The sequence below is a fragment of the Perca flavescens genome, chromosome 5 (assembly GCF_004354835.1).
Source record: "Perca flavescens isolate YP-PL-M2 chromosome 5, PFLA_1.0, whole genome shotgun sequence".
Taxonomy (NCBI): Eukaryota; Metazoa; Chordata; class Actinopteri; order Perciformes; family Percidae; genus Perca; species Perca flavescens.
The window spans coordinates 30,150,248-30,161,156 of NC_041335.1; the positions used below are offsets into that span (position 1 = coordinate 30,150,248).

The window sequence follows — 10,909 nt, forward strand, 5'->3', positions numbered from 1 at the left end:
AGATTATATATTTTAAGATAGGTTTTATCTGCTTTTGGATCTAGCTCTCTATCTAAATACACATCAACATTTGCAGTGTTGGGGAAACTACGGTAACACTTGTAAGTGTTTCAAAAAAAATCTCCTGCTAAGTAAAGAAATATACAAATGCTCTCATTGTTTTGTGGTGCAATTTTTTACACCAATGCAAAAAATACGGCTCACCGGTTGAATTCCCGGGGTTTTCAATCTGTGAGCTGAGTTGAATCCCTCGGGCAGATGGCGCAGACCCCACCTGTTGAGAAGTGTAAAAATATTTTTGGTAATTAATGCGAAACACCGGTCAGCCGTTTAGAATGACAATTGTGCGGTTTTTGTGTGTATGTATGTATGAAGCAGGAAAAAAAAGTTGTTACATGACGTGTTTGAGTTATCTGACTTGACATTGCACGTCCTGTAATGTGATTATTGTGCATGCGCACAACACAATGTCAATGTTAAAACAATATATCGTGCAGCCCTAGTACTGTGCTCTACCACTTTTTTTGATTGAGCAGTATTGACCAATAGATCTTCCATTCATACATTCATAAGTGAAAACCTGATTGTTCCCATAATTACGCCATGAAAATCCAATGTGTTCACTATGCTGCCTTGTGGCACAGTCCACGTGTGCAGCAGGAACATTATTATAGTGGTGCAGCTTTAAAATACATTTCCTCAACCCCATCAGGCTTACAAAGACTTTCTGACAGAAAAAAACCTGAGTTTAACTGCCTTGTCGACCCTCATCTGCAGACGTGTTATACAGTAGGAGAAAAAATGCACAACACAGTGGCTTAAGAAGATGACTAATGCTTGGGTGGTAGTCTTTTTCATCTTCTGTTTAACAAGGTGATGTGTAAAACAATCTGACAAGGCAACATGACCTACTTCTAACTCCATATGGGGGGCCACTAATTCAACTCCTTCACAGTTTGGGCACAGTTTATGGCTGTTTCCCCCAGGCGTCTTCTGTGGAAGTGAGACCAATGAAAGCAGAAGGAGACAGGGGGTTGAGAGTGGGCTGCTCCACTCTCATTCTTTACCATTGTTTCAGTGGTTTGTGTGGCACAGGAGAGGAAGTAAGAGAAGACTGTGCCCTGCAAAAACCCTGCAAAAACAAAAGTCAATGATTGACAGCAGGAGGTATGTCTTAGATATGTGTTTCCAAAATAACAAATCATCAGGAAATATTTTCTGAAAAGACAAGGTAATGAAACCCGGAAATCTAAAATGGGTTAACAGATACAAAAATGTACTGGAATCATATTTCACATTAAGTCAACAAAGGTAAGAAAAATCAAATTACTTAAGATGAAACATGGTTGATATTTGAAGGGTTTTTAGTTTTTAAGTGATTTTTAAGTTTTTTTGCCACATTTAAGTTAAACCAATGTGAGTGATGTACATTTTCAGTGACACAGCTACAGATTGAGGTATTTGTTTTAACAGTGGTAAATAATAAGTTATGGTTGTTTTTGCCTGTTCCAGCACTTCTATGAAACAGCATACTTACATTAAAGCTGCATTAATTGAACTTTGGCCAATAGGGGGCAGATGAACTCCACAGCAAGATGGCAGACCAATTGCTCTGAAATGTTGCCTGTAAAAAAACTTCCCATGGCTAATGTGTTAGCAAGCAATTTCCTATTTACTCATCCAGAGGAAACAGAGCAACATTATCATTCATTTGGAGTTTTCAAATTCACTCTCCCTTTACCACCAACTCGTTAGAAAATATATTTAGATGCTAAATGTACCACTTTCTATCTGTTTATTGATGCAGAGCACTGCAGGGAATGCTCAGTGGATTTGTATCTGAATGTGTCAGCTCAAAATAGCTGCAGTTACTGTTGGAAACACGGTTGATGGTGCAACAACATTGAATCAAATGGAACACGTGCCATAAATCAAAACAATGAGCTATGAGCTAAAAGAAGCTAAAATGTTCTGCAGAGCTGCAAAGTTAAGTGATGAATCTTTGTATCTGCCTTTCTGGAGGCATAGTTCTCACTGTGAATAAAACCTGTAGTCAATTGACTTAGAATTAATATTAAAAAATATTCCAACTTGACGTAAAACTTTATAAATGTAACTTAGGGACTGTTCGTCATTTATTTAAGGGGCCACCAGATGAGTTTTGGGACCTTCAGTCAAAATAGACATGACCCTCCCTTCATCAGCAATACATTTTGGATGACCCTCCAGAATGATTGGGAGAAAAGGGATGAACCTCTCTAACAAGTTATTGTACTGATATGAGCTTGGCAAAGATGTACAAATTCCAATTGTATTTTTACAGCCACAATGTGCCTGACTAAACCTCTGCATTCTCATCTGACGCATCACACTCCTCTGTTATGGTGTGGTGGCCATTTCAGTAGATTTACTCACTAACATTGTTGTGGAAACACAATAAGCATGGAAACTAAATGCACACTTCCTACGTTACTCATCTAGTAAACTAGTATTCACATGAAATATAACATTGAGACCATTCAACAAAGCCCACTGGGTAATTCAACACTGGTTGGCTGGTGCTGTCCGCGGCGTGAGTTTCGGCTTTTCAAAATAAAAGCTTGCGTCTGGTCAGCTATGTTTTCATACGTGTTTTGGATGTTTTTGAACTAAACAGTACGACAATCATGCTAATGAATACAATTATTTTTTCAGCAGATGTCTTAGTTACAACACGATTGAGCTAGCAAAGCAATTTTGTGTTTATATGTGCGAGCGGGATTTATTCAGTTTGGGAAATCCCACGGTCTCTAAGCTACAGGTCTGGCTGACTAAACAGTTAGGGACCGAGACTGAGAGAGCTACATGGAGCTACATGGATAAATACGCACCAAACAAGTCACTTTGAAATTTTGCTCTTCTCACAAAAGTTGGGTGACCCTCCCCCCTAGACTCAAAGAAATTGGATGACCCTCCCATCAACAAAGAATAAAAACACATGACCCTCCCCTATTTTCCTCCGGTGGCCCATTCCATAAATACCAAACGGTCTCTTATATGAATGATGTTAACCCACCCCAACATATTTCATGAGATAGTATATCTCTGTAAGTTTAATTGAGCATATTGTACGAGGTTTGGGATGCAACCCTGCAGCTGAATAAAAAGCTGGAGCTTCTGATGCAAATATAAATGGGGGCAGGAGAAAGCTAAAAATACTTCAGCATTGCACTTTATGGAATGATTATACTAAATGAAATCTGACTTCACATATTTCCTTTGGTACAAACAAACAAAGAAACAAAATGCTTTTTAAAGACTAAAACATGTTGATGTTCCTCTACACGATGAAATTTTTTCCCTCCATTATTTCAGCATTTATTCATTTCATACGACAGGGAAAACATTCGGAGTAGTCCTGCACTGCAATAAACAAGGTTAATTTTAACCACCTGTGTTAGTCCTCATTAGTGAGTTTGCATATGGCAGCGGCCAGAGGCTGCTCTTAAAAACTGGAGCGCATCACAAAAGCCCAAAAGACCTCCAGGGACATGGAAATTGACATTAAACATTAAAGTTTTAGCGCGTAACGTTTTGATATTAATAAACGTCCGTTACATTTAAGCCATTGCCAAATGAGGTGCTACAAAGCTTAAAAAGTTTTTTTTAGCTTAATTTACCTTAACTGAACAGCTTCGGAGTCATTGGAATGGTTATATGACTTTTTTCGAGTTGAATGGTGGTCGTCTCGCTTCCCCCTAGCGCCTGTGAGTGGAAAACCCACCCTTGCAACTTTTGGCCAGCGAGCCGCCAGCCTCAGGAAGTATTGCGTGATATCAGGTCTCGCGATGTAACAAATTGCTTCAAGGCACTGCACACATACGCCCGTTCAGGAACCGGCTAACAAGGTAGCAATGGAGTTTTACACACTAGTGTCATGGCTGAGCAGGCAAAAAATAAGCAGAAAGCTAGGAAAGCATTGTCGGAGGAACAGAGAAAGAGGAAACGGCAGACTGACCGAGCGAGCAGTCAGACACAAGTAAACAAGCTGCCAAATATCTATTCCGAAACTGTAGGGGGAGCGCTATAGAGAAACCTTTGAGCAAAAACTGCATAGCACCCCTTTAACTATCAGCTGCACACAACTCTCTGTGGGCGTTTCTCAATACCAAGAATGCAAACTACGGACTTGTGTTCTTGGGGAGAACGTTCTTGCTGGTTGTTCTTGGAAGAATTAACTCGCAAGTTCACAAGCACAGAAAACGCTGTTAACAGTTTGAGACGATGCGTTCTTCCTGTTATTGCTCAACACCCCCAGCACAGAGGCTACCTGCAAGGCTCCAAAATACCAGCTAGAAATAAAAACCACAACAATATAACCACTTTGTATTAAAAAAATCTCCGGACAAGAAAACCTCATAATGCTACAACTATTGCAGTAATATTGAAAAATTAAGCTAATTGAGCTTTAATTTTATTGTTTATGGTTTAGCTCAAACACCCCTTACTTATTCAAAAGAGTGGAACGCGATCCCTACTGTTATTAGCATATACGTTTAAGTAAGTTTAAATTAAACAAATAAATAGGCATATGCACTGGTGTGTCCTATCTGTTCCTATTAGTGTTATGTGGAATTATCATTTCTATATTATTGTAATGCACTGTATATGCCCAGGGAGATGGAAATTAGAAATTCAAATTATAAAGGTTGGTGTCTCCCCTTTAGTCTACATAACATGTCATTGCAGGTTACCACTTTATGTACAACTGTTCATTTATCATAAAGACGGAAACTCAACTTCTAATAAATCAGAAAACAAATACACCGAAAAGAAACGCGTGTATCTCATAGACTAATATTATACAGTCTATCTGGTATAGGTAGCTCTCCAGTGTGTGTGTGTGTGTGTGTGTGTGTGTGTGTGTGTGTGTGTGTGTGTGTGTGTGTGTGTGTGTGTGTGTGCGTGCGTGCGTGCGTGTGTGTGCTTGTTGAGTTTAACTCCGAAAAGACAGTTAACCACATGTGTTGTGATATTTACACAAACGATCCAAAACGGTGAAATAAATTTACGGAACCGGTCTAAAAGACCTCCGGGGTCCTACTGCGGGGTCTCCGAGTGTGACTGTCCGAGCGCCGAGCAAGCGGCCCCGGCAGGCGCAAGCTGGCGGCCGCGTCATTTTATGGAGCTCCAAAAACTCCAAAAACTTTGGAGCAAATTGTCAATTCGGCAAAGATTTTCGCAAGACTGCCTATATTCAAAATATAAACCGTTCATTTCTCGCCTAAAATGTTCTCAGAAGTGAATTTAGTGATGAATAAGATGGCGAAAATTGTTAAAATTGTCCCGTTTTTGGGCTGTCTATGTACTGGAAATCCAACCATCACTGAATACCGAAATGAATGTTGGGATACAGGTGCTGCGAAGTTCATACAAGTTACCAACCGATGTATCCTCGGTAAATGGGTGTGTCAAGAATACATCCGGGAATTTTAACTGTTCTTGGCAAAATGCGAACTTGTGTATTGGGACAGTACTTTGGCAACACGAGATGACGTTTCACAGGGACACAGGAACACAAGTCAATAGAAGAACACAGATTGGGAAACGCCCAGTATTTCTCAGTATGGCTATGTTCAGAAGATTGTGTAATATCATTGTTGTCATTACTTAGAATTCCTCATGGGGACGACAGAAACTACGCACAATAGCTTTAAATAGAGGAACTATAAAAAGATTTTTAGAAGTTAAACTTTAGAATGGTAAGTAAATGCATAATTTAAAAATACATGAATGAATTACAAAAAAATAAAATAGCATTTGAAAATCTAGTTGGAAATGCAATTTTGAAAACAGGAATTAATAAGGGAATTCAAAAACCGAATTAATACAGCTTTTAATAAGGCATTTTAAAGTCCTTTTCTCATTACCACCCATAACAAGTGTTAAATCTGCCAGTGTTATCATAATCTTCATACATTTAGTGCTATCTTAGAAAGCTTGACAGAATAGCATAAGTAGCTATAGCTTTTGCTGACCCCTCTGGCCTCACTGATTCTTGATGTCATAGTTGGTCTTGAGAGGCATTTTGACATCACTCTAGCATCAATTTTTTTTTTTAATCACTTGGACAGCTTAAATATCAGAGGGGAGAGAGAGGGGGAAGACATGCAGGAAATCGCCGCATTTCAGATTCAAGTGCTCAAGAACTACCCATGCATGCACTCACTCTGGTATCAGTTTGATAGAAATTTCCATAAAGGAAACGCCTCCCCAACCTCATTGCCTTAAGCATTAATCATTATAGATGTGGAGGCAGAAAACTATGAATACTGTTTCTGAGCTAAATGCAGTCACATATGAGCATGTTCCTGGTCAGCAGGTCTTTGTGGGTGCTGCTGCCTCTGCCAGGGTTGCATGAAATCCTGTGCTGCTGAGGGTTGTTGAAATTCACAGAGCGTCAGAGGCTCTGCTGGTTCTGTTTCCTTAGAAACAGCAGAGGGATGGTGAGAATCGAGGAATGCAGGGTTGCATTCCCATGTGCTGAGAGATCCATTCATTTCTTCATCTAATGGGACAAGTGCAAATTAATGTTAAGACACCTGCTGAGGCCCTAACTCAGTAAAAAAAAAACAACTTATTTTTAAAACAAGTTTTAGTAAAAAGCAGGAGAAGGCAGTGGTGGAACAAGTACTCTAAAAGTACTCATTAGATAAACAACGGCGGTATGTTTTTTTAATGTAAGCATACACCTATGGATGTATGGACTTATGACTGTGGATACTACAGCTACTACATTTGATCCTTGGTCTTTTTTCTGTTTTCTGTTATGTGCCTTGTACTGCTTTTGTCTGTAAATTGTACAAAAACTTCAATAAATACATGGTTTAAAAAAAAAAAGTACTCATTAGGCAGAATGGCCCATTTCAGAAGCATATCATTTCACTGGATTGTAATAAGTAATACATTATTGTGTACATCACTTAAATCTAGCAGCTGGTAAAGGTGGAGCTAATTTCAATATAATACATCATAATTTATGTGTTGATTTGTATTTGGTATCAATACACGGAATCTGTAACATGATGCATTATGCATTATAAAAAAAAAAAGTAATAATGTGCTTTTGAGTCGACAAAACCCAAATTTGCTACTAAACATCAATCAAGCCAAACAAAAACCTAGGGCTCGCTGGATTATTGGCTAAAGCCTGCTATCAGAGATTCTCTTTTGACACAGTTGGTTTAAAGTGCAGTGCAGACAAAACGTCATCTAGTAGCCCAATTGCACACATTTGGGCTTTTAGAGGCCTCTTAAATAAATAGAGAGGAAAGAACTGAAATGCATTTAAGTTTGCATTCTGAAGCACGAGGATTCACAACCACATTATCTTCACAGTCAGCACAGCGTTTGTTTTGACAGGATTTTATACTGTATGTTGTTTAAAGTGACAAAATGCAAACTTCTTGTGAAATCTTTTTCTTTAATTTCTGTTCCACCCCAACCCCCCCCGCCCCTCTTTATTATAGAACAAGTAAAACACATGATGTATTGACAATTTGAGTCTTTCATACGGTGATGATGATTGGGCTGGATGTACCCCAAGATTTAAGTAAGTCATTTTTTTAGTATGTCCTGTAACTAATGTAATCGTATGTGGTACTTTTTCATGCCTACTTATTTTTTATACATTTTATGTATTTTATAACATTTTAGTATCCAGTGTTTAGTCTGTGTGCGTTTTACCCAGCTCCTCGACATGTTTCCCTTTTAGGGACAGTAAAGTTGAGCAAATAATCTTACCACAAGGTCCATTTAACAGCTGTTCTTGAGCTTTTTATCATCATCTTCTTTAGCAGTTGGAGTAGTCATGAGATTAAAAGCTGATGTTCAATTATTGACTTTGGAAACCACAAGTGAGAAAACATTCTCACTACAAGGTCCATTTATTGTCGCTGTTCTGGAGATTTTGATCACCTCACATGGTTTTCATCCACCCAACTGTAGATATTAATTTTTTTTTTTTTTTACTTTAAACCTCAGTAAAGAAGTTACAGTTGAAAGGCAACCAGAACAGACCAAATGTGATGGAACAAACATGCATTGCAATACCAAAAGCGATCTATAAATATACAGAATATGCTACAAAAAACAAAACAAAAAAAACTAGTAGTTTAAAAACACTATACACTAAAAAAAAATAACAGAAGTAACCATGGCCAGAACATTTGCACTGATTAGATTTAGAGGAAGACAAAATTAAATTGTTGATATGTTAAAGCAACTATCGAAGCAATCAGTTCGTGCCTGAATCCTGCCATTTCCACTGACCTTTGAAAGCTTTCTGAATCTGTGCACCAGAAACCTTAAGTGATCTGCAGCGCTGAAACCTCAAACTGAAAGCTTACATGCTAATGGAAAATTGATTTTAAATGATGAACGAATTTAATCATTTTTAAATAATATATTCCATACATCTTCTAACTCAGCCTCAACCAGACTCTGTTGTTGTCTGTGGAGGTTAAATAGAATAATTATTGAAGACAAATGTATGTGTATTTCTTTTCTAAGGATGTGTTTGTCTTGTTTTTGACTGTTGACCAGCGATAAAACCTTCTCTTAATCTATAATAATAACCTTTCATTCCTCCATTCATATGCATATTGTAACACACTACCTACAGTCACCCTTGTGCCCCTAGTTTCATTGTTTTTCTCCTGTTCCCGGATAAACCTATTTAGCAGCGCTCAGGCTTAAGTAAGAGCTGCAGAAAACAAAACAGCCCAAAAATAAATGGTTTCCACTGAGGAGGAGGGGGCGGGGGAGCTCCCATTCAGAATATGACAACCATGTTTTAAATTATGTCAGATCCCAGCGCTCCCCTCCCTCTGCTGGAATGCTTCCTTTTTAGCACTGAAGAATTTTATTGCCCTACCTTCCCTCTGTTGTGATGACACTGGGTGACAAAACCCAGCGCTGACCCCATGGGGGCATCTGCTCGGCTCACCACCTAGATGCACATTGTGACTCTGGCATAACTTTGCTGTTAGACGTCAGAAGTCATTGTGTCGGGGCCTTTTTGTGTCTCAGGACAAAGCCTGAAAGAGAGAAAAGAAAACAATCCAGATGCCTTCTCTGAAATGGCCCAGCTTGCCCCCTTTTATAATGCAAGTGGGGGTCAGCTTTGTTGGAACGCGACAATAGTTGTCGTTTTAGAGAAACCAACTTTCAAAGCGCATACCTACGTCTTGTAATTAGGTTAGCCGTTCCCCTCTTTCTGGACTCATTGATGGCTCTGTCCTCCCATGGGGATTACTCTCACTCGGAAAATTATACAAATTACGCTCATGTGCTAGAGCTACGTATTCATTTTCTTTGACTGAGTACCAGTTGCCCAAACCCGAGGCACGCACAGGCTGCAATTAAAGACTTTTGAAACAATGGGTTCTCACCACAAATATAATTTTTGTTTTTCTTTGTCTGCTTCTTGTAAATATCTGGCGAACTCATCTATGCTGCTTCTACTACAGAAACACATTTCATTTGTCTTTGAGAAGTAAGTAGCAGAAGATGAAAATACTAAAGAAATTGTACCTATACACAGTACTTGAGTAGATTAGTCACTTTCCGACACAAAATGTAAATGACAAATGAAGGAGTTCATGAGAGTAGGAAGGGAGTTTTATAGGAACAGAATAACAAAACAGGAAATAGAGGGGGCCCTGCTGTTGTTTTGAGCCCATAAAAAATGTAATGACACCACAATCTTGTGAGACTTCTTTAATTATTTTTATTTATTTTTTTACAGTGAAACTACACAGGACTAATTTAATTTGTCCCACAGTGTATGATTTACAGGAGTGATAGACAATGTGTGAAAGTGTGGTTGTTACCACACCTATGTAAGCAGAAAACATCTGTTCTCTCAAGCGATATACTTCCCAAAAACCTGCATGAAATATAAAATCTTTCCCTGTAACCTCTTGAGTAAAATCTTGTATCACACTCTGCATAGAAATCCAATTTTGTTGCACAGGCCTGTTTTCAATTTGCCTCATGTGATTCACTGCCAATTGTAACAGCAACTTATTTATCTGGATCTGTGGTTGCAAGGAAGACCAGATGTTGGACTCCGAGGCCAGATGAAGGAAGTCAGAGGGTCCGTGTCTCTGCGGCGGGTCAAGGATGAACAGGATGTTGATAAACTAACAAACCTTGACTCCTTAAAAAAAATTGCACTCTCCTCCCAGCTGCCCTCATATCTCTGTTTTTCTTTATCCCTTACTTTTAAGTCCAGACCCCCTGAGCCCTCATTTATTTTCCCCTCGCCTTGCCTCTTCCCAACACCGTCACCTAGTTTCTATCACCTTTCCCTGCCTGTCTGGCCTTTTCTCCCCCACGGCAACGAGGCCATGAGGTGTGCAGATGTGCCAGTTAATTAGGTTTCCTTATCTGCAGGCAGCTCACCTACAGTCCAGCTGAGGCGGGTCTGGGAACCCACGAAGCAAACTCAATCACAGACACAAACAACGACGCCAATGACGACACAAGGCTTGTTATTTTTCCCTCTAACTTATCACATCATTTATTGAATCCTGCAGCAGAATGAGAGAGATAGAGAGAGAGAGAGAGAGAGAGAGAGAGAGAGAGAGAGAGAGAGAGAGAGAGAGAGAGAGAGAACAGAATGTCTTGACGCAGACCTCTCATTTCGTTGTGCCCAATAAAAGCAGTGATATATGATCATGTGTCTTCCATATGTGATACAAACTCACACAGCATTTCGGGGCTCCATCTCATTTGACAGGTTATTATCTCGCTATAAACCCCAAGGGGAAAACTCTAAACCTGGAAAATTAATTTGTTGTATTTTCTTGTTATGCTTTGTCGACAGCGAACAGGTGAATCTGAGGCTTGTCAAAACATGTCTAGA

General features: G+C 39.2%; 1 long non-coding RNA gene across 1 annotated transcript in view; it reads left to right on the forward strand.

The window, feature by feature from the left end:
• LOC114555643 (uncharacterized) overlaps positions 1-7,592 on the forward strand; it is a 31,111-nt gene extending 23,519 nt beyond the window's left edge. The window contains exon 4 of the long non-coding RNA XR_003692580.1: positions 7,509-7,592. This is a non-coding gene — a long non-coding RNA (uncharacterized LOC114555643). The remainder of the gene's footprint in view (positions 1-7,508) is intronic.
• The last annotated feature ends 3,317 nt before the right edge of the window (positions 7,593-10,909 follow it).